Genomic DNA, 26,044 nt, shown 5'->3' on the forward strand with positions numbered 1-26,044 from the left:
ATAGAGGTATTACTAGGTCAAAGGATATGCCTTGTTTTATTTTCTCTTTGTGTATAGGTCGAAATTGCTCTCCAGAATAGATGGAGCAGTTTACAACTTCACTAACAGTGAATTAGTGTCTCAGTTTATCCATAGGCCTTTTGATGCTTTTCATTTTCTTTTTCAAACATATTAGCCAAAGTGAAGATGTGAGGTGATACCTCAGACTTGTTTTAATTTGCATTTCTCTATCAATAGTGATTTAGAGGTGGAGCCAAGATGGTGGCAGGAAAAGAGCCTTTCTTAAGTGCTCTCCAAAATATTTCAAAATTCTTAAAATTTTGACTCTAACTAAATTACCAAGAGACAGAACCCACAGAAAGATCCAGTGAGGTAATTCTTTAGCCCAAGGCAACTTGGAAAATAGTGGGAAGACTATTCCATGGGATTGGAGGGGCAGTACCAGAAGGAAGGAACATCAGCCTTCCAAGAGCATCCCCAGAGAGACTGGGAACAACTGCTTCCAGCAGCAGAAGCAATTTCCTGACCTGCATCCCAGGGAGCACCAGGCATAACTTGGAAGATCAGCATGGAGACCTCTGCCAGATCAAGCATGAAGCCCAGACCCTCACCATGGCCTTGGCACTAAGAGCAGCCTAGATCCCAGGAAATGGAAGCAGACCAGTAGAGCCGTGCAAGAGGACCCTCCTGGCAGCTGCACCCTAAATGCTCAGCCCCTGGAAGGTAAGGGAGTGGAGGGAGACTGCTAAGGTCTGTCCTTTGTCTCTGGAACAGGACTCTGGGGCTTTGACCACATTCAGACCTGTTCACAGCCTAGATCCCCCATAGAGTAGGGACCCCCCCAACATACCAATGGCAGAGAGGTGCCCTTGTTATTCAACAGACCAGGAGAGCAGTCAGACCCTCACACATTGAGGTCCTTGCAAGGGGTGTCCCAATAATAATCAAAGGCTCAGGAAGTACCCCAAAACCAGGCACAGGCTGGGGAAATGAGAAAACAGAAAATAAAGGAACCTGACCATAGACAAGTACTTGGGTCCCATGGAAGACCAAATGACACAATCTGAATATGAGAAAGTCCAAACTTCTGCATCTAAAGACTCCAAGAAATATAGAAGGTGGGCTCAGGCTATGGCAGAACTCTAAAAAGATTTTGAAAATAAAGTAAGGGAGATAGAAGAATAATTGGAAAAAGAAATGAGAGAGATACAGGAAAAACAAGAAAATGAAGTCAGCAACTTAGTCAAGGAGATCCAAAAAATGCCGAAGAAAATAACATGTTAAAACACAGCTTAAGTTAAAGGGATAAAAGAGTTCAAAAAGTTATTGAGGAGAAGAATGCTTTAAAAAAGCAGAACTGGCCAGATGGAAAAGGAGATAAGAAAGTTCTCTGAGGAAAACAAATCCTTCAGATGTAGAATGGAGCTAAAGGAAGCTGACTTTGTGAGAAATCAAGACACAATAATTCGACAGCAAAAGAATGAAAAATTAGAAGAAAATGTATAAATATCTCATTGTAAAAACAACTGATCTGGAAAACAGATTGAGGAAAGATAATTTAAAAATTATTGGGATACTTGAAATTCAAGATCAGGAAAAGAGCCTTGACCTCATTCTTAAAGAATTCCTACAGGAAAATTGCCCTGTTATCCTAGAAGCAGAGGGTAAAATAAAAATTGATAGAATCCACCAATGTCTCCTGGAAAGATACCCAAAAATGCAACCTCCAGGAATATTAGAACCAAGTTCCAGAAATCCCAAGTTAAAGAGAACATATTACAAGCAGCCAGAAGGACACAATTCAAATATTGTGTAGCTGCAGTCAGGATCACACAGGACTTAGCAGCATCTACATTAAGGGCTCATAGGGCTTGGAATATTATGTTCTGGAAGGCAAAAAAGCTTGGAATGCAACCAAGAATCAACTACACAGCAAAACTGGACATCCTCTTCCAGGGGAAAAGATTGATTTTCAGTGAAACAGGGAAATTTCAAATATTCCTGTTGAAATGATCAAACCTGAATAGAAAGTTTGATCTCCAAGTACAGGACTCAGGTGAAACTTAAAGCATGGATGAGAAGGGTAAATTATGAGGGACTTAAAGATGACATATTCCTTCATGGATGTATGTATTCTTTCATGGAAAGAAGATACTAATAATACTCATATGAACATCATTTAATGGAGCAGGGAGAAGGAGATTTTATAGATGAGGCACAGGAGAGAGCTGAATTTGAAGATATAATATATTATAAAAATGGAGTCAATGGGTGAAAGAGAAATGTACTGGGAATGAGAGAAAGGAGAGGTAGAATAGGCTAAGATATTTCACATAGAAGATATTTCATGTAGCTTTTGCAATGATATGGAAGGCGGCGAGGGCAAGGGGGAATGAGGGAACCTTCATTCTCATTGGAAATTGCACAGAGAGGAAACATCATAGACACTCAATGGGCTCAATAGACACTCAATAGACATCTAGAACAAAAAGGAAAGAAGGGGGAATGGGGGAAGTGAGGGGGGATCTTGGTGATAGAGGAGAGGGTACATCATAAGAGAGGATAGTCAGATATTACACATTTTCTTTTTTACTTTTTTGTAAGGTAGTGGAATTGCTTGGTCTGTCTGGGACCATGGGGCCAGGTGGATGCTGGGTCTCTGCGGTGGGTTGTGGGCTTGGGGCTTCTTGGCCCCAGGGCCAGTGTTCTGTCCACTGTGCCACTTGGCTGCCCCACAGCACATTTTTGAAGAGAGACAGAGTAAAAAGAGTGAGAAAATATAATAGTTGGAGTGGGGATGAATGGATGGAGGGAATTACAATCAGCAACAGCAACTGTGGAAAAATATTGAAGTAACTTCCATGATGTACTTATGATAAAGAAAATGATCTACCTGGAGACAGAACTGATGGTATCAGATCACAAACTGAAATACATTCTCTTTCTTTCTTTTACTTTATTTCTCATGAGGTTTTATATTTTTGTGGGGAAGGGGGTATTATGTTTACTCTTAAACAAGAATATTTTGGTAATGTGTAAATAAATTAAAGAAAAGTAAAAATGAAAATAATTACAAAGATAGGAGATGGAATGTCATGAAGAGGAATAGCTAGCAGGTTCTTTGACTGTAATAGAGAATAAGTGAAAGAAAAAAATAGGAAATAAGACTGGGTTGTAGAGACTTTAATGCTGAGGATTTCAAATCTTATCCAAGAAGTCACCAAGAAGCTTACCTTAGTTTTTTGGGTTTGGTTTTTTAAACAATTTCTGTAAATGTGCTTAGAAAAATAAATATAAGTATAATCAAAAAAAAATTTAAATAGTGATTTAGACCATTTTTATGTAATTATAGATAACTTTGATTTCTTCATTGGAAAACTCATTGTTGATATTCTTTCACTATTTAGCAATTGGGGAATGACCAATATTCTTTTAAATTTGGTTAAATTCTCTATATATTTGAGAAATGTAGATATCAGAGAAACTAACTGTACTTTACCCCCACATTTATGGTTGCTGTGTATTTTCCCTTAACTTATTTTCCTCTGTTTATCCTATTCTCTCTCTCTCTCCCTCTCTCTCTCTCTCTCTCTCTCTCTCTCTCTCTCTCTCTCTCTCTCTCTCTCTCTCTCTCTCCTTTCTCTCTATCAAGTGTTTTGCTTCTGAATACTTTCTCCCTTAATTTGTCGTTCCTTCTTTCAACCTTACACCTTTTCATATCTCATTCCCTCCCTACTTTCCTTTAAGAATAAGATATATTTCCATCCCCAACTGAGTGAGCATGTTAATGCTCCTTTGAGCTAATTCCAATGAGAATAAGATTCAAGCACTTCTCCCCAACTTATAAAAGCTCTTTTGTGCTACTTTCATGTGAAATAATTTTCTCCAGATTTCCTCCAGTTTATTCCTCCCTCTACCCTTCTCCTAGTTCATTCCTCTTTCTCAGGCCTAATTATTTTTTAGTTATCCTTCCTTCATATTTAACTCATACTCATTCCCTGTTGATGAATATGATTTCTAACTGTCATAATAAGGCAAAAGGTCTTATGAGTTATAATTATCATATTGCCATTTAGGAGTGCAATTTATCTTTATTGAATCCTTTATGATTTCTTTTTATTATATAGCCTTTTATGCTTCTCTTAAGTCTTGTATTTGCCAGCAAAATTTTTTCTTCATTTGTGGTATTTTCATCAGGAATAACTGAAAGTTCTCAATTTCATTAAATATCCACTTTCCCCCCAAAGGATTTTACTCAGTTTTTCTAGATAAATGACTATTGGTTGTAATATTAACTTTTTTTGCCCACTGGGATATGATCTGCCAAATTCTCTGATCCTTTAATATATAAGCTGATAAATCTTTGGTTATTTTGACTTTGACTTCACAAAATTTGAATTGCTTCTTTCTGGTTATTTTCAAAGTTTTCTCCTTGCCTTGGGAGCTCTGAGATTTGGTGATAATATTTCTAAGGATTTTCATTTTGAGAGAGCTTTGAGGTCATTGATCAGTGTGTTATTTAGATATGTTCTGTATCCTCTGATTCTAAGATATCAGATTTGTTTTCCTTGATAATTTCTTGAAAGACAGTGACTATGGGTACAGCTAAGTAGTTCACTTAGTAGAGCACTAGTCATGCAGTCAAGAGAACCTAAGTTCAACCCTGCCTTCAAGCATTTGATACTTACTAGCCATGAGACCTTGAGTAAATCATTTTACCCCATTGTCCAATAAAAAACAAAAAAATAAGAAAAATGATGTCTAGGGGATTTTTTTGGAAATAGATTTATAGTAGTCCATTATTTCTTATCTTTACATAACTTATTTTATAGGTCAGTTGCTATTCTAATGATATAATTAAAACATTTTATTTTATTTTTTTATTCTTTTGACTATTTTATTGTTTCTTGAAATCAAATACAATCATTAGCTTCTATTTACTCAATTCAAATTTTTAAGAAATTGTTTTCTTCAGTAAGTTAATCCCTCCTTTTCCCTTTGGCCAGCTCTACTTTTTTAAAGTAGTTCTCTTCAGTGTATTTTTGTGCCTCTTCTGGCATTTTGTCTATTCTACGTTTAAGGTTTTATTTTCTTTAAAACTTTTATGTGCTTCCTTCATAAAGCTGTTGATTCTTGATTTTTCATTCCTCTCATTTTCCTCATTTTTTTCCATCTTTCTTATTTGATTTTCAAAATCCTTTTTGAGTTCTTCTAGAACTTTTTTTTAGGAAAGTGGGCTTGGGACTAGATCACACCTTTCTTTGAAACTTCACATACAACCATTTTGATTTTTTTTCTTCCACATTTTTGATTTTCATTCTCACCACAGTAATTTTCTATGTTCAAACTCTTTTATGTTGTTTGCTCATTTTCCCAGCCAATCTCTTAACTTTAATCTTTGTTACAGTTAGACTCTTAGGGTTGAGAGGTCACTGTCCCAACCTCAATGTGTTTTGTTTGTTTATTTGTTTTGTTTTGCTTTGTTCAGCTCTTTTCAGAAATACTTCTTGGGGTATGTAAGTTTTCAGTTTTTCCAAGGTGACATGATTTAAGGAGAGGCATTTTTATTACTCTCCTGGTCTGTGCTCTGATCTATGAGTAACCATAAGCTCTCTTTTTTTCCCCACAACTATATCCAGGATCCTCACGTCCCTGTGCTCACAGTTTCTGGTGTGCTAATGTTCACCCTTGTACTTTGACCCAGGACTAAACCTGAATCCATATATAAGCAAGGCAACCAGTGTCAACAAAGGGACCTCTGTAAGTTTTTTTTTTTTTTCTGACCAATTATTCAACCTTTTTATGGTCTGTGGATTGAGAGCTCCAGAATTTGTGGTTGTTGTTTCAGTTCTGCCCCCCCCCCCCCCATGGCCTACTGCTGTCTTCTCAGGGGTGCTGCCTGCATTGACCTGTGATCTACTCTCAGCCTGTCAACCTTCTCAATTGTCTTGACCTTGAAAATTGTTTTACCTCATCCTTTTGTGAATTTTCTCACTCCAGAATGCAAATTGATACTTTATTGAAAGTTTTTGGAGGGCAATTTGAGAGAGCTCAACTGAGTCCCTACCTTTTCGTCAAAATTTTGGTTCCACCTCCTGATATATGTGTTTTTTATGTTTTATCAATTTTTATGCTTTATTAATGTAGTCTTTTTTGCATTACAGAAAGTCACATAATCCTTCTAATCTTTGAGAGGTTGCTTCTAACAATGTCAAAATTTAAGTGAAACCAATAAAATAATATCAACTCAGGTACACAGAATGTTTTATATCATTATGGAGATGCCCCTAGAATTGAGAGGTTAGGAAAAAGCTACATATAAAAATGTGATTTTCATAGGAACTTAAAAGAAACCAAAAAAATCAATAGGTAGAGTTGAGGATGAAATCATTCTAGATATGTTGGATATTCAGAGAAAATGAATGAAGCCAAGAGCTGGAGTAGGTAGTTTGTGAATGTCATATTTCATCATCAGTCCTTTGGAATCCTGAATACTAATTGTACTTATTTTAATTTTTATAATTTCCAGAGCTGTTTTTTGCAGTGCTATTTTTTATGACTTAAATTGTTCTCTTAGTTCTTAATTTCATTCTTCATAAGATTTTAAAAGTTCTCAAAGATTTTCATTTTTATAATAGCATTTTAATATTGTCTTTCTGATTTTATTTATGTAACTTGGTATGTCTTTCTATGTCTTTTTGAAATTATCTCCTTCCTTATTTAACTATATAAATAGTGTATCATAATATTCACATACAATTTATTTAATCACTACAAAATTTAAGGAAATCTTTTTTAGTTTCCAGGTTTGGTTTGGTTTTTCTGTCACAAATAGAAGAGTTGAATATTTTTTTTTTGTTTTTGTAAGATCTTTTTCTCTTCTATTGGGTTTTTTGAGATATAGCCCTAGCAAAGTGATATAGCTAGGTCTCCAAATTTGCACTGGAAGAAGAAATACTAGATAGATAAAACTGTTTTCCAAGTTTTGCCACCTCTGACTAATACTTGATGCTGTATTTTTTTAAACCAAGCAAAGCATTTTATATCTTATTAATTAGATTCTAACAAAATCAGTCTACCTAATACTCAAATGAATATCTCTTAGAATCCTTTTCTAAATAGGCAGAACTGGTGAGAGTCACCTGGACTCACCATGATTTTAAACAATCTTCTCCCAAAGTTGGCCCTGATCAAAGCTTAGTATCTTAATTTTGTGAGACACATAGCAAAGAAAATAGAATTGAATTCTCTTGTTTTAGAGGGAAATAAACTGAAGCATGAACTAGGAAGGCAAGAATTATGTCACTAAAATGTAATTTAATTCAATTCAGTGAATACAGCAGCATCAATATATGGAGCACTGGGTTAGATATCAGTTATGTAGATAAAATTTTACCTAGTTATTCACCTCATATTTTAATGACAAGATTATACAGATGCACACATAATATTATGCAGATTAAGAATAAGGTTGTGGAATAGAAAGCAAATATTCTAGTACAGATCTTCTGACTTCAAGTTCCCATGCTTTGGTTTCAAACCCAAAGCCAGTCTAACTTAACATTCATATGACCTTGAGCAAACCACATATTTCTATTTTTCAATTTTCTCATCTGAAAAGTGAGAAGATTAGACCAAATAATTTCTATGGTCCCTTATAACTCTAAACCTTATGATTCTGAGATAAAAGTTTGAGAGAGATATATTATCTCCACTTGAATGGAGCAAGACAAGAAAACAGGGAAAACTGAGATATAGTAATACTAATACAAAGGAAGTTTTAGTTTATTCTTAATTATTATTTTTTTATGTTACTTTTTGCAGGATATTACTAAATTCTAATCTCCTCACCCTCTTGATATCTTTTGCTGGACTTTTAAAATTCTAGGCCTTTAATATTTAAAATATTAAAATAATAAAATATTTAATATGTTCACAATTATGTCTCTGTCAGAATATTTATTTTTTATTTTCAAAGAAGTCCATGGTAACAGTGAGTTTATTCCATGACAAGCATGTCTCACTTTCTTCTCCAGAGACATCTGTGTTTAGTGACCAGCTTATGAATCAGGATGACTGGAAATAGCCATGAAGGTGAGATAATTAGGGTTAAGTGACTTGCCCAAGGTCTCATAGCCAACAAGTGGCAGAGGCCAGATTTGAACTTACATCCTCTTGATTTCAGAACTGGCACTCTACCTATTATGCCATCTAGCTGCCCACTGTCAACATAAATCTCTACCATGTACATTTGATCTGATATAAAAATTTTTCCAACTTTGTGCTTTTCAAAACTATTCCTATCTCTAAATAAACATTTTCAAAACTATAATGCAAGAGTCTATATGTGTTTTATTGCTGTTTTTGCTAGAAAAATTGATATAATGATATATATATTTCTATATTCTTCTATTTATTATCCTTATACATTTTCCCACAGATTCTCTTAAGATGGCTCTGCTTAGTAGGCAATCTTTCCAAGTTTTCTTTAAACTGGTTTTGTCATCCACTGCATCTCTTTCTGTTTTATGAGACAATATTGCTCATAATTATCCATCCTTCTTTACAAGATTTTGCAATTGGTTTTGTATTCTAAGTTGATATTGTCTTTGCTATCCATTGCTCTTTGCTTGGTAAACAGGTCAGACAATTGGTAATATACATTTTGACTCCCCCTCTTTTTATGCTGCACTTAATTTATTTGTGTTAAATTTATAGATAAAATAAGTATATTTGACATTGTCATTTCTGTTGTTTTCATTTTTGATTGCCCTCTACTTATTTAAATAGTTCAGGATTAGTTTGTTGTAATTGTACACTATTTGGGCAAGTCACTTTTCACCATTGCCTTGCAAAAGAAAAAAACAAAACAGACATATGGATCATTGGACAAGGCAGTCACATTTAGAGACCTAACATTTAAAATACAATTCATTTGTAATTTGATAATTGCATGATTCTTAGTTCCCCCCATCCTCTAAGTGTTCATTCTTCCACTCTCTCAGCAGACACAGAATAGGAACCACAAAGACTGAGGGTCATTATCATTATCATCATCATCATCATCATCATCATCATCATCATCATTATTATTATTATTATTATTATTATTATTATTATTATTATTATTATTTGAACCCTGGTATTTCAATGTTGACAAGGACAAAAGATTTTAAAAAATCATCATTAAGTAGTCAACCTACTCCTGACAAATCTCTCTGTAGTTAGCTAGGTTTAGTCTCTGTAAACATATCCTTACCCTTTTCAGCAAAATAGAATCTGCCTAGATTACTAGCATCGTGTTAGAGGTATGATAAAATATCACAGTAGGATTTTGTAAAGGAAAAAGAAATAATTAGTAATTATGAAACACAAAACCTATGCAGAGGATATTTAAACTACTGGATTATTGGATTCAAAATATAAAATTAAAAAGAGGTGCCATTCTCATCTTCCCCTGTAAGTATTTGCTGAAATATTCCACCAGTAGGACTTTATAAAGGAAAGAGAAATAATGAATAATTAGAAAACACAAAGCCTATAAAGGGAAAATTCAAATTATTGAATTATTGGATAAAATTTTAAAAAGGTATAATTCTCACCTTTTCCTGTAAGTTTTTGCTGAAATACTTCCCTCTCCTTGTTTTTTTTTTTTTATTTTGTAAAAAAAATTGATCTCCAGGAAAGAAAAGGGAGTGAGCCATATTGAGAAATGTTAGAAATATAATAATTTCCTTCAAAGTCTCACTATATATAACTTTTTGAAAATGATTCCAATTTAAGGTATTAGTTCCAGACATGTAATAAATGCTTGCTGACTAACTGAATGATTAACAATATTCTGCTATCCTGATCCCCTTCTATTTTCCTTCTGCTGGTAAAATATGTTTTGATACTCATATTTTTAAATTAAAAAATATACTCTATTTTCTTATTTTATTTTTTAAATTTTAACTCCTACTCCTACAATTCAGCTGGAAAACCCTTCCATGTAACAAATAAGTATAGCCAAAAAAACTAATTAAACACATTAGCATTGTTTGAAGCACATCTCGTTTTGCACTTCTAGTTCTCTCATTCTTCTGAAGTCATAATTGATCATTGTATTTATTGCATAGATATGCCTGACTGGTTAAATTTGAATAGTTGGAAAGGAAGAGAAGATTCATTTGGTGTATTGTATGAAGTAGTAAAATACTTATTTTTTATTATTTTTTAATTTTTGTACAAGTGTTTTTAATACATTGCCAAAATATTCTTGTTTAAGAGTAAACACAATACCCCCTCCCTCAAAAAATATAAACCCTCATGAGCAATAAAGTAATAGAAAAAGAAAAAAATTGCTTCAGTCTATGTTCTGACACCACCAGTGCTGTCTTGCGTGGATCACATTCTTTATGATAAGTCCATTACAAAAGTTACTGCCATATTTTTCCACTGTTGCTGCTGCTGATCACAACTCCCTCCATCCATAGCTCCCCACTACCATATGCTATATTTTCTCTCTCCTTTCATTCTGTCCATTTTCTAAAATGTGCTGTATGGTAGCTGAGTGGTGCAGCAGACAGGTCACTGTCCCTTGGGCCAAGAAGCCCCAAGCCCCCATACCACCCCTGAGACACAGTAACCACCCGGCCCTGTGGTCCTGGACAGGCCACCCAATCCTAGACAACTGCAAGAAGTAAAAAAAGAAACTGTGTTATATCTGACCACACTCCCTGATGATCCACACTCTCCTCCATAACCCGCATCCCCCCTCCCCCCTGCCCCCTTTCCCCCTTCTCTCCTTTTTACTCTAGATGTCTATACCCCATTGAATATATATGCTGTTTCTTCTCCTAGCCACCTCTGATGAGAGTGAAGGTTCCCTCATTCCCCCTCCCCTTTCCCCTTCCATAATCTTTGCAATAGCTCATTGCAATAACTATATATCTTTATATGAAATATCTTTTATATGAAATATCTTAGCCCATTCCATCTCTACTTTCTTTTACTCCCAGTACATTTCCCTTTTAGCCATTGATTCCAGTTTTACAACGTATTATCTCTTCAAATTCACTTCGACTGTGCTTCATCTATATACACTCCTTCTACCTTCTCTATTAAATGAGAGGTTTCCTATTTATATTATCAGTATCATTTTTCTATGTAGGAATATATGCAGTTCATCATCATTAAGTCTCTCATATTTTATCCTTCTCCTCTACTCTCTATGCTTCACCTGAGTCTTGTATTTGAACGTCAAATTTTCTGTTCAGCTCTGATGATTTCAACAGGAACAATTGAAATTCCCCTGGTTCATTGAAAGTCCATCTTTTCCCTGGAAGAGGATCTGGGTAGTTGATTCTCTGTTGTATTCCAAGCTCTTTTTGGCTTCTGGAATATTATATCCTGAGCCCTATGAGCCCTTAATGTAGATGCTGCTAAGTCCTGTGTGATCCTGAATGCAGATCCACGATATTTACAGTACCTATGGAATGTGGGCATTGCTATCTAAGTCCATCCAAACCATTTGATCCTTCTTTCACTAGTTCCCAATCCCTTCAGAGAGTTTTTTTCTGTCCATGAGTGGGGCAAGGAAGGAGAAAAGATCATTTTTCTTTTTTATATAAATATTTTATTTTTTCCAATTATATACAATAGTAGTTTCTAACTATCATTTTTGTAAGATTTTGAATTTTACAGTTTTCCCCTATCCTCCCTTCCCTCCCCCACTCCCCCACAGAATGCAGTCTGATAATTTCTACATTATTCCCATGCTATGCATTAATCAAAATTGAATGTGTTTAGAGAAAATTATATCCTTGTGAAAAAAATAAAATATTAAGGGATAGCAAAATTATATAGTGCGCAAGACAACTTGTTCATTATTATTGCTATTTTTAATTTTTATTGAATTTTAGCATTTTACCCCAATTTTGCTTCCCTACCCCTACCCCCTATAGAAGGCAATCTGATAGTCTTTACATGCCATACATTGATCAAAATTGAATGTAAGACAACTTTTTCTTTTAAATTGAAGGTAATAGTCTTTGTTTGAACTACACATTTCTTTGGCTAGATACAGATGGTATTCTCCATCACAGATATCCTAAAATTGTCTCTGGGTATTGCACTGATGGAATGAGCAAGTCCTTTAAGATTGAAGATCATTTTTCTTAATAGCCTAGTCTTTTTTTTAAACCATAAAAATATAAAACTGATTTATTCTTTTAACAAAAGTATTTGTTGAATGCTTAGTTGTATAATTTCTCTTTGGAGAATAGTTAATAGTTTAAAAAATAGTTTAATAGTTAAAACTATCAGATCATCTTTACCATTATAGACTGATCCCCCAAAATGACAATTTTGGGACTAGGAATAATACCTTAGCTCTTTTTTATATATTCAAATGTCCAAATATTGTTTGTCTCTGGTGTAGCGTAGCATTCTTTTTTCTACATAAGACATATATACATCAAGAGCCAGATGAACAGATTAGATGAATAGAATTTATTTAACTGGCAAGAAAACATCAAAGAATTAAAACAGAAATTAAAAAAATAATTTTACAGAATAGCAAAAGCTTTGGAAATAACTTCTATTTTGGAGTTGTTAAAAAATAGATACAAAATCTATTATAACTATAGGAAAAAAATCTCTAATGCTATTGATTGGAGAAATACAATAATGAGTTACTACCTCAAACCTATTAAATTTCCTCACCAGACAGAAAGGGAAAATGACAAATGTTAAAGGGGATATGGGAAAAATGAGACAATAATATATAACTAGTGGAGTTGTAAACTAATTCTGTAGAGCAATTTGGACTCTAAAACCAAACATACCTTTGACCCAGCAATATAATTAGATAAACAAAAAGAAAGAGAACTTTTATGTTTAAAATATTTATAACAGTTTTTTTCTTGTGGGAGGGAATTAAAATGGGATGCCCATCAACTGGGAAATATCTGAATAAGTTGTTGTATGTGTTTATGTAGTAATACTACCATACTTTGGGAAATGAGCAGGATGCTCTCAGAAAATCTAGAAAGACTTATATGAGCTCACAATGAAATGTACTGTGTAAAAAGTAACAGCAACACTGTAATATAATCAGCTGTGAATGATTTAACTATTCTAGCAATAAAATCATCCAAAACAACACCAAAGAATTTAGATAAAAATACTATTCATTATCAGAGAAAAGCACTGATAGTGTCTAAATATAGATTGAAGCATACTATGTTTTTAATTTATTCATCTTGAAGGTTTTTTTGATCTATATTTTCTTTCACACCATGACTTATGAGACAGCTCTCAGATGAAGAAATTAAAGCTATAATCATATAAAATGCTCTGAGTCATTTTTGATTAGAGAAATGCAAATTACAACAACTCTGAGTTATCACCTCATACCCATCAGATTGACCAGTAAGACAGAAAAAGGAAAATTATCAATGTTGGAGGAGATGTGGGAAAACTGGGACACTAATGCATTCATTATTGATGGAGTTATGAATAGATCCAACCTTTCTGGAGAGCAATTTGGAGCTATGCCCTAAGGGGAATAAAACTGTGCATGTCCTTTGATCCAACTAACACTATTATGTCTGTTTCCCAAAGAGATCACAAGAAGTTAAAAATCCCACATGGACCAAAATATTTATAGAAGTTATTTTGGAGTGCAAAGAATTAGAAATTGAGGGGCTACCCATCAACTGGAGAATGGCTGAACAAATCATGGTATATGAAACTAATAGAGCACTATTGTTTTATTAGAAATCATGAAGAATGGAGCTTTAGTAAAATGTAGAAAGACTAGCAAGAAGTGTTGCTGTGTGAAGTGAAAAGAAAGAAAGGAATATTATACATATTAACAATAACATTTTTTTGATGATCAACTAGGATGGACTTATTCATCTCAGCAATACATTAATCAAAGAAAATTTTAAAGGACTTTTGATGGAAAACACACCCGCATCCTTAGAAGGAACTATGAAGTTTGAATGCAGACCCAGGCTTACTATTTTCAATTTTTATTTTTTCAATTTTTATGGTTTTTCCCTTTTTTTGTGTCATTTTTTCTCTTTTATGTGATTCTTTTTGTCACAACATAATAAATGTGGAGATATGTTTAACATAGTTATACACATATAACCTATATTAGAGTGCTTTCTTTCAAGGGAAGAGAAAAGAAAGTGTGTGAAACTCAAAATCTTATCAAAAAAATGATTGTTGAAAACTATTTTTGCATGTACTTGGAAAAATTAATTAATTTTAAAATAAAAATAAAAACAACCACATGTAATTATTTCAAAAATGTTTTGCAAAGTTACACACACACACACACACACACACACACAGACACACACAAACACATATATGTATAACCTATATAGAATTGTTTGTCTTCTCAGTGGTGGGGGTAAGGAAGGGAGAGAATTTAGAACTCAAAGTTTTAAAAATGAATGTTAAAAAATGTTTTTGCATGACCTGGCAGAAAACAAAATGTTGGACAAATTTTAAAAAATAAATTGTTTGCTGGAAAAAATAAGAAATTGGTATAAATTATGAAAAAAGATAGTCTATCTTTTTGGAGTTCACAACCAAATATGAGAAGTAGAATATGTGTGGAGTGAAGGGTGTTAAGCTATGCTAAATGTTTGTGTAGAAGGACAACAAATTTGGAGAGAAATATGAGTGAGGTAAGATACATTTGGCATACTCCATGAATAAATAATCCTATCTAAAAAAGATCAGTCAGGAAACTGAAGAAAGTCTAGCTATTGATTTGTTCTTTCTTCCTTTTGTAATTTACAGCTATAAAAATTTGTCTTAAGGACTATTCATGTTGCAACTCAAACATTCTATGCTATTTATTGTTTCTAATATTCTTGTTAACTTTACTAAAATTACTTGTGTCTAAAACTTAATGTTTAACACACCATTCTTTAGTATTAAATGATTTCACCTTCACTGCTTTCAATTCCTTTTTCAAAGTGTTTCTTATGGAAAATAATTGTCATTTTTTATGATTAGTAAATGATGTGTTTAATATTTCTGCTCTTCTGTTTTTATCATGAGGTTTTTATCTCTACTTTATGGCAAATGTTCATAAAAGTGACACCCACAACTGAGAAATCACCAGTAATAGCAAGTAATCTATATAATCTAACATTTCCAAAATTCAGTTCAGATTCCTAAATGTTTTCATTATCTTTTCCTTAGATTGTTCTTCTTATGAAAGCAGTACATTGAAGTCTCACAATATGATAATTTTAATTTCTATTTTTACCTGTAATTTGATTAAATTTTCCTTCAGATACTTAGTGCTATGCTGTTCTATATATGTGAATGTCTACATATATGTATATATATATATAAACTAATAAAATTGTTATTATTTCAATATCTGTGACCCCTATTTGCACAATATCATTTTCCAGCTTGTTTTTACTGTCTACATTTTTAGTGTATGTTCCTCTAAGATCATTTGTACCCTTGAGTTTTTAACTTATAATGAAATGTGCAAAAAATCATCTGGAATTAAATATATTTGAAGAGATCTGTTTCTTCCTTTCTTCCCCTTGTGTCTTTATTAGGCTCAACCTCAGATCTGTAGCTCTTATACATTCTCTTGCTACTTACATATAAATACATATATAGACATAAAGTCATGTGTACACACACACACACACACACACACACACACTCACAAACATACACATACACTTTTTTTGTAGTTACTACCAAAACCTAAGTGATCTTGAGTGTGGTTCATTCGTACTTGAACTCTTTCTTTCTGGCTACTAATTATCTTTGTTCCTTTAATTTGAAGCTTTTACCCATGGCATTCCTAAATGATTTCTCTTAGAGGTTTTTTCAGGAGATATTCTATGAATTATTTTTTTTTACTTTGCTCTAATGCTCAAATAAGCGAATTGACTTTTCTTTTAATATTGCTTAAAATCCATTTTTTAAAAAAATTGGTCATGATAAAACACTACAATCTGATCTGAGAATCTGATAATTCTTTTTCTTTGTTTTTGCTTTTTTAAAAATCTGAAAATTCTTAGAATCTTCTATATTTTTCCTAGGTGATTTTTGTAAGTAAAAGTCGTATACAAATATATGTACTTGTAAAATATAATTACATTATATTTATTGTATGCAAATATTTTTGTTTATTTGTAAATAAATTTTCCTCTATTTTTGAATCGTGATTTTATCTTCATATTTATCATTATCTCCTGGAGTCTTTGAGTTCTATTTTTTCCATTCTAAATTTGAAGGAGTTGACTACTTGGGTAAGGATTACCACTTATTATTATTCCAAGTTATTTATCCTGTTTTCAATTCTTATTCTCAGAACTCTTATTTTAATTTCAAATTCCTCCTTTATTATTTCATTTCATGCAATTATTATTTTAGTCATTGTAGTTCAGTTATTGCTTTTTCATTTGTAAGACTGCCTTTGTATTTGTGTAATAATTCTCTTCCATTTTTACCTTTTAGATATCTCTCGATCAATAGTATTTATTTATTTCTTTTCGTTTATTCATATCTCTTGCCTCAGACTTGTTTTGGAATTTTTTGTCAGAAATATTGTTTATCTTTTCTTTGATACTCTCACTGATTTCCTGGATTGTTCGTGATAAATTTGTTCCTCGCCTAGTATTTTGAGGCATTGAGTTTTGAAAAACTTTCAAGGTCTTCAGTCAGAGCTCTATAAGCTTTCAGGTGCTCTGGATATATCCTCCTTCTGGATGCTGCAAGTTTTGAGCATACTCTAGGAATTGTAGATACAGATTCTGGAGGTTTCTGACTTTGCTCTGTTTTCTGATCAGAGTATTGTAATTGATTTCAGAATTGTTTATCTGAGCCTACTGTTGATCCTTCATCCAGATCTCTCAGTTTTTAGCTGCCTTGATGTGAGGTTTGGAAAGGAAATTAAAAGAATATTTTTTTTTCTGTTGCATTTCTTGAACATCATATAATCTGAAGTCCTTTTCATAACTTTACATGAGAGATTTGGGTCCCTCTTTTACTTTTCATGTCACCCTCTTAACTAGAAGTTCTTTGATTAACAAGGGAACAATCATTTCCTTCTCAATATTGTGCATAAGAATTTGAACCCTATTTTTTCTGTGCACCTCATTGCTTTCTCATGAAGAATGCCTCTCTTTGCTCTGATTTTCCTTCTATAATCCTCTTTTTAGCATACAATATTTTCCACCATTGTTACACAGAACTTGATTTACCTGTGCACTAATTAATTGTCTGTGCTTCAGTTTGGAAATACCATGAAGATATACCTTCAAAACAAACAATTCATTAGAAACCTGGGGCTGAAATTCCCTATGATATCATCCATCTACAATGTCTCTCTTGCACTGTAATTGACAAAATACTACTTCTTCTGCCCAGATTATAGGATGTTTGTGCCAAAGGGAAAATCATTTTTCTCTGCTATCTCCAAATTAGCACCTTTATTCAGTTTAGTTTTAGATTTCCCAAATCCCTATCCTGCATGGACTGTGCATTATAAAACCTCTGCTTCATGACTAGGTTTTCTTGCTAAAACTCTGCCTTTCCCTCACTTCATATTCTGTCATTCATGGGAAACTGGTTTTTTTATGAGGATTATCCTTGGTATCCTTACTATGCTAGAACCTTCTTTGCTACTGTGAATTTTTTGGTGCTAATTGTTAGATTAAAACAGGCATCAAGGAAGTAATCCATATTTTGTTGCATCTCAGCTTGAGAGGCTGCATTGAATGCTGTCATCTGTGAACATGCACCAACATTCTTTTCACTTTGGTCTTGGCTTCTACCCCTTTCAAGTTGAAGAATTTGCCATTAGTGCAGTAGCTGAACTTGATGTTAATCCTCAGTGAATTCATTTTATAACATGGCTGCTCCATCAGCCAGCACCACACCATCCATAAGTGCAACCATCAATTAGAGCAATTTGAGTACTGTGGACAAGTTCACTTACCTTGGCAGCATCCTTTCCAAGGAGGTACACATTGACAATGAAGTTGACACTTGCATTGCCAGAGCCAGCTCAGTATTTGGGAGACTCTGAAAAAAAAGGGTGGGAAAGAGGGGGTATTAGACTGAATAAGAAACTCAAGGTCTGCAGAGCCATTGTGCTGACCTCATTGCTATATGCTGTGAAACCTGGACAGTATACCAGCACCATGTCAAGAAACTGAATTGCTTCCATTTAAGTTGTTTTAGGAAGATTCTGATGATCATGTGGCAAGAGAAGATACTAGACACTGAGGTCTTTTCTTGAGCTAAACTGCCTAGCATTCTAACATTACTAGAGAGAATGCAATTATGGGCTGGACATGTTGTTAGAATGCCAGACACACATTTGCCAAAAAAACTATTTGATGGAGTTGCACAGGGCTGAACTCACAAGGGGATCAGAAGAAGTGATACTGAGATACCCTGAAGTTCTCATTGAAGAACTGTAGAATTGATTGTACATCATAGGAAATACTGGCACAGGACCACCTAGCATGGTGTGTGCTCATTGGTGAAGGTGCTGTACTCTATGAGGAAGACAGAATTGAAGCACTTTAAAGAAAATGTGACATACATAAATTTAGAGTACCTACTCCAGGTGTTCACATGGACTATTTGTGCCCAACCTGTGGTAGAGCATTCTGAGCTTGTGTTGGTCTGATCAGCCATAGTCTGCACATTGTAATTTATCTAGAACATAGTGATGTCATTTTGGTCTTCTGTAATAAAGAAGGACAAGAACCTACCAACTGCTAATTCCTAATTCTTCCTGTGCCATTATCACTCAATAATTGCATTCTTCTTATCTCAAGCTACATTGTCATCAATTAACCTCAAGGTCACTCTGTTCCTTTCTTAGTAGGTAGGTTAGCAAGTACAGTCTTCCACACTAATCTATCCTCAGTCCTCATCTTAGGTGACTTTATTATTTATAAGAACAACAGCTCAAATACTTTTGTCTCCCAACTCAAGCAGCCTCAATTCTGATAACTTCCAATTGTCTTCCAAACAATGACTTCCAAATTCTCAAATTTCATGATGCTATATTGTCCTATCTCTTCTTCTCCCTCATCTAACTGACTAACCATAATTATCTTCTTTTGGATAATTTCTACTGCCCCTGTTTAGGGCCCTCTTCCATTCTCTCACAAAACCCGTACCCTTAGTGTTCTCATCATCTCCAGGGAGAATAATATCACCTTTATAGGAATGACTTCTATATAAATATATAACTAATCATATGCATCATCCTAAATTTCCAAGAATCTATAAAATTCCTAGACCAGGATGGGCATGTGCATCTTCAAACATTACGTTACTCCAAGGCAAATAGATGGTTCATTGGAAAGTTTGCTGGACTTGGTGACAAGAAGACCTCAATTCAAATACAGCAAGAACTTCCAGTCAAGATGGCAGAAAGAAGCCAGGCTCTGTGTTATAGTCTCCTGATCTTCCTTCATAAACAATATCAAACAAACCTCCAAATGGAAGTCCTATTGTGGCCTTGGGAAAGCCACTTAACCCCATTTGCCTTGAAAAAAAACTAAAAAAAATGGAAGTCCTATAAAAAATTCAAGAAAGAGAAGCTAGGAAAAAACATTTATCTCAATGTCATCAGGGATTGGGGGTGTTGTGAGTGTAAAGCACCAACAGCCAGTGGGGGGGTAGGGCAAGAGCCAGAGTAATCTAAGATCAGTTCTGGGGGGCTTTCTCTGTGGGAACCACTTCACTTTGAGAAATAACCAGAGCATGGAGGTGTGATTGTGGGACTGATGGTCTGGAGTTTATAGGAAGGGTTGGAGAGTAGGTTTCACCCTCTAGCACCCCATATTAGCTGGGAGGTGATAATACATTCAGTGAGAATGTCCTCCAGCACTCTCTACTGTCTATCTGTAGATATTACACTCAGTGAGTAAAACCTCTAGGGATCTCAACACCAAACCTCTGTGAACCAACCCCTCCCCAAATACAAGATCTTAGGAAAATGGAAAAAGGACAGCAGAATGGGGGAACCATAGAAAAAGTACTAGAAGGAAAAGACCCTAATTCAGAGAGACATAGAACTTCTGAACAGAATATGATTTGGTCTCCAGCACAGAAATACTTCCTTGAAGAAATCATGAAGAAGTTTAAAAATCAATTGGAAAATTTGGGGAAAGAAACCCAAGAGAAGATTAACACCTTGTAACAAGAAAACAAATCCTTGGAAAATATAAATGGACAAATGCAAAAAGAAAATAATTGTCTCAAAATCTCAAATGATCCAAGAGAAAACTCTTACAAAAATAGAATTGAGAAATTGGAAAAGGAGTTGTAAAAGGTAAATGAAGAATATTCTTCCATTAAAAAAAAGTGGAGTCTATTTAAACTAATGGCTTCATGAGACAACAAGAATTCTTTAAACAAATCAAAAAATTGAAAAAAAAGAAAAAAATTTTAAATATCTCATCAGCATCAACACTGACCTCAAGAATAAATTGAAGAAACATAACCTAAAAATTATTAGACTTCCTGAAAACATTGAAGAGAAAAAAAGCCTGGACTCAACATTAGAGGACTTAGTGATGGAAAACTGCCCTGATACTATGGAACCAGAAGGCAAAATAGTTATTGAAAAAATACATTGATCCCCCTCCAGAAAGGGATCCCAAAATGAAAACATCAAGGAATATTCTTGCGAAATTCCAGAACTATCAGATAAAAAAGAAAATCCTGCAAGCAGCCAGAAATAAACAATCTAAATACCAAGGAGTCACAGTAAGGAGTACATAGAGCCTGGCAGCATCAACATTAAGGGAGTGAAGGGCCTGGAATGGAATATTCCAAAAGGCAAGGGAGCTTGGAATGCAGCCAAGAATTCATTATCCAGCAAAACTGAGCCTTCTCTTAAGAGGGTAAAAGATGGATATTTAATGAAATAGGAGACTTTCAACTGTTCCTAATGAAAAGACCAGAACTTAATAGAAATCTGGATATCAAACAGGAAACTCAAGAGACACATGAAAAAGGTAAAATTTTAAAAAAGGGAGGTGGGAAGGGAAAAAAAATATTGTTATCAAATAAGATGAAACTGGCATTATCCCTATCTGAGAAGAAAGGCTTTAACAACTCTTGAGAATTGTAACTCTATTAGAGAGAATTTAATTAACTGGAAGAGAGGGATATGCTTGGCTTATTTGAGAAACTATTATCCAATAAGATGAAACTGGAAATATCCTCATTTGGAAGAAAGACTCTAATAACTCTCAATAATTGTAATTCTAGTAGACAGAATAACCAGAGGTGATGGACACTCATGGCCTTTCTGTGACTCAGATAGAATGATTTAAAAACAATACTTATTTGTAAAGGGAGCCATTAAAGAGATGGAAGGATGGAGGACACTGAATGAGGTAAATCTCATTACATTAAGAGGTACAGAGGAGTTATTGCAATAGAGGGAAAGAAGGGAGGAGGTGAAAACTGCCTGAATCTTACTTTCATCAGATTGGCTTAAAATTAACATACACACACTCAGTTGAGTTAAGAAATTTATCTTATCTTTAAAATGTTAAAAGGGGAAAAGGGGAGGGGGAAAGGGGGAATCAATAGAAGGAAGGGAGGAAGAAAGGGCAAAGGGAAAGGGGAAAAAAGGGGAGGGGGTTGAATATAGGAGGGCAAACACACTGAAGGTAGAGTTATTCAAAAAGAAAACACTGGGGAATATGGGTAAAGCAAAAAAATAGGGGGGAAATACAAACAGAGGGAATATAACATAGAAGGCAATAAAGAGTTAGTAATTATAACTTTGAATGTGTATGGGATGAACTCTCCCTTAAAACATAAGCAAATAGCAGAGTGGGTTAAAAACCAGAATCCTACAATATGCTGCCTCCAAGAAACTCATCTAAAGCAGAGTGATAGATATAGAGTAAAGGTAAAAAATTGGAACAAAATATATTTTGCTTCTGCTGAAGTGAAAAAAAAAGCAGGGGTAGCAATCCTTACCTCAGACAAAGCAGCAGCAAAAAATAAAAATAGATAGTGTTAAAAGAGATAAGGAAGGAAACTATATCCTCCTAAAAGGTAATACAGACAATAAAGTGACTGCAATACTAAATATGTATGTACCCAATGGAATAGCATACACATTCTTAGAGGAGAAGTTGAGGGAGTTACAGGAAGACATACACAGCAAAACTCTTCTAGTAGGAGACCTCAACCTCCCACTCTCAGATTTAGATAAATCTAACTATAAAACAAGAAGGAAGTTAAGAAGGCAAATAGATTGTTAGAAAAACTAGACATGATTGACATATGGAGGAAATTGAATGGGGATAGAAAGAATGTCTTTCTTTTCTGCAGTACATGGCACTTACACAAAAGTTGACCATGTACTAGGGAATAAAAACCCAATAATCAATTGCAGAAAGGCAGAAATAATGATTATGTCTTTCTCAGATCATAATGCAATAAAAAAATCATATGGGCCAGGGAAATATATAACTAAAACTAATTGGAAACTTAATAACCTCATTTTAAAGAATGAGTGGATCAAACAAATTATAAGAACAATTAATTATTTTATATTAGATAATGACAATAATGACACAACATGCCAAAACCTATGGGATACATTCAAGGCAACTGTAAAGGGGATATATTATATGTTTAAATGCTTATATGAATAAATTATAAAAAGAGGAATTCAAACAACTACATATGCAACTAAAAAATTAGAGAAAGAACAAATTAAAAATACCAGTTAAATAACAAATTAGAAATTCTAAAAACTAAAGGAGGAATTAATAAAATCTAAAGCAAGATAACTATTGAATTAATAAATAAAACCAAGAGCTGATTTTGTGAAAAAATTGATAAACCTTTGGTCAAATAGTTTAAAAAAAGAAAAAAGAAAACCAAATTGTTAGTATCATAAATGGAAAAGGTAAACACCACCAGTAAGTACGAAATTAAAGTAATGATTCAGAATTATTTTGCCCAACTATATGTCAATAAATCTGATAATCTAAATGAAACTTATGAATATTTCCAAAAAATATAAGTTTCCCAGGTTAAAAGAAAAGGAAATCAAATACCTAAATAACCCTATCTCAAAAAAAGAAATTCAAGAAGTCATTATTAGACTCCCTACGAAAAATATCTCCATGGTCAGATGCATTCACAAGTGAATTATATCAAAAATTTAAGGAACAATTGGTTCCAATTCTATATAAACTATTTAGAAAAATAGGTGAAGATGGAACTCTACCTAACCCTTTCTAGGACACCAGTATGGTGCTGATACCTAAAACAGGAAGAGTTAAAACAGAGAAAGAAAATTATAGACCTATATCCCTGATGAATATAGATGCAAAGATCATAAATAAAATCTTAGCAAAACAATTATAGTAAGTTATCATTAGGATAATACATTTTGGCTAAGTATGATTTATCCCAGGAATGAAGGGTTGGTTCAATATTAAGAAAACTGTTATTATAATTAATTATATCAATAACAAATCTATCAGAAATCATATGATTATGTCAATAGATGGTGGAAAAGCTTTTGACAAAATACAGCACTCATTCCTACTAAAAACACTGGAGAGTGTAGCAATAAATGGATTGTTCCTTAGAATAATAAACAGTATCTATCTGAAACCATCAACAAGCATTATATGCAATGGGGATAGGCTAGAGGCATTTCCAATAACATCAGGGGTGAAACAAGAATGCCCACTATCACCACTACTGTTCAATATTATATCAGAAATGTTAGCTTCAGCAATTAGAAAAGAAAAAGAAATTGAAGGAATTTGAATTGGGAAGAAAGAGACAAAACTCTCAGGCTTTGCAGATGACATGATGTTATACCTAGAGAATCCCAAGAAATCATCCAAAAGCTACTGGAAGCAATTAGCAATTTTAGCAAAGTTGCAGGATGTAAAATAAATCCTCAACTTTTCTATATATGACTAGCAAGATACAGCAGGAAGAGCTAGAAAGAGAAATCCCATTCAAAGTAAACTCACACAATATAAAATACTTGGGAGTCTATTTGCCAAAGCACACTCAGAAACTTTTTGAAAATATCAACCGCTCATGGATAGGTAGAGCTAATATAATAAAAATGAGAATTCTACCAAAACTAAACTACCTGTTTGGTGCCCTACCAATCAAAATTCCAAAAAATTACTTTAAAAAGTTTGAAAAAGTTGTAAGTAAATGTATATGGAGAAATAAAAAGTCAAGAATTTCCAGAGATTTAATGAAAAAAAAGTGAAAAAGAAGGGGGCTTAGCCATACCTGATCAAAAATTATATTATAAAGCATCAGTCATCAAAACTATCTGTTACTGACTAAGAAATAGAGTGGTGGACCAGTGGAAAAGACTAGGTGCAATAGCAAGAAACTATTATAGTAATCTGTTGTTTGATAAACCCAAAGAGTGCAGCTATTGGGATAAAAGCTCTCTCTTTGATAAAAACTGCTTGGAAAATTGGAAGGTAATATGGTAGAAACTTAGATTAGACCAACACCTCACACCCTATACCAAGATAAGATCCAAATGGATACAGGATTTAGACATAAAAAAACCATGCTATAAGCAAATTAGAAGAGCAAGGACTAGTTTACCTGTCAGATCTATGGAATGGGAAGTAGTTTTTGACTAAGGAAGAGATGGAGAACATCACTAAAAAGAAATTAGAGGATTTCATTTACATTAAATTAAAAAGCTTTTGCACAGATAAAACCACTGTAACCAAGATCAAAAGAAATGTAGTAAATTGGGAAACAATTTTTATGACTAGTGCTTCTGACAAACGATTCATTTCTAAAATATACAGAGAACTGAGTCACATTTTTTAAAAAAAGCATTCCCCAATTGCAAATGGTCAAAGCATATGAAAAGGCAATTTACAGATGAGGAGATCAAAGCAATCCATAGTCATGAAAAACTGCTCTAAATCATTACTTATTAGAGAAATGCAAACTAAAGCTTCCTGAGGTACCACCTCACACCTCTCAGACTGGCCAATATGACCAGAAAGGATAATGATCATTGCTTGAAGGGTTGTGGGAAATCTGGGACACTATTACATTGTTGGTGGAGCTGTGAACTCATCCAACATTTCTGGAGAGAAATTTGGAACTATTCCCAAAGGACAACATTCAGGCACAATTTTGGGATATCTTTGATGCAGGATGCCATCTGTAATCAGAGAAACAATTGTGGAGTTTAAACAAAGACCAAAGACTATTACCTTTAATTTAAAAACAAATGTTGTCTTATTGTGTAATTCTGCTATATCTAATATTATAGGATTCTTCCTTAAGGATAAGATTTCTCTCACATCACATTTAACTTAGATCAATGCATACTATGGGAATGAGGTAAAGTCTAACAAACTGCTTTCTGTGGGGGGCGGGGAGGGAAGCAAGATTGGAGAATATAGAAATAAAATAAATAAATAAATAAAACCTTTCTAAAATTAAAAAAAATTCAAATACCTCCTTAGACATTCACTAGTTGTATAACCCTAAGAAAGTTACTTAATCTCAGTTTTCTCCTCTTTAAAATGGGGATATTATCTCCCAGGTTTGCTGTGAAAATCAGATGGAATAGTGTTGCAAAGTTTTGAACACAGTGCCTAGCACCTTGTAGGCACTTGATAAATGTTTTTTTTCTTTCTCTGTTCTCTTTCCCTCTAAAAAGAATACTTGAATTTATGTATGTTTGCATATGCATACATACATGTATACATGTTTCTGTATGTATATACATACTTATACATGCTTATACTTGCTTATGTTCCTATATCATACTTATGCTCCTATAACATATACACATATACATCACTTTTCTCAACATTTACACTGCCACTACCCTTGTCCTGATCACTTTCACTGTTTTGTTGGACAAATACAAGCTGTCACAAATCTAAATGTCATTTTCTGCTGCACAGGCTTAAAATTTAAAGCCATTTAATTGAGCTCCCTGCTTCTTGTCTCTTGCCTCTCATATAAGGTATCTAGGTGATTT

General features: G+C 33.8%; 1 long non-coding RNA gene across 1 annotated transcript in view; it reads right to left on the bottom strand.

Annotated features, from left to right (window-relative positions):
* The window catches only part of LOC141518613 (uncharacterized), a 445,587-nt gene that overhangs the window by 295,643 nt on the left and 123,900 nt on the right, over positions 1 to 26,044 (bottom strand). Inside the window, exon 2 of the long non-coding RNA XR_012477237.1 lies at positions 17,981 to 18,066. This is a non-coding gene — a long non-coding RNA (uncharacterized LOC141518613). The remainder of the gene's footprint in view (positions 1 to 17,980; positions 18,067 to 26,044) is intronic.

This window comes from Macrotis lagotis, chromosome 1, assembly GCF_037893015.1.
Source record: "Macrotis lagotis isolate mMagLag1 chromosome 1, bilby.v1.9.chrom.fasta, whole genome shotgun sequence".
Taxonomy (NCBI): Eukaryota; Metazoa; Chordata; class Mammalia; order Peramelemorphia; family Peramelidae; genus Macrotis; species Macrotis lagotis.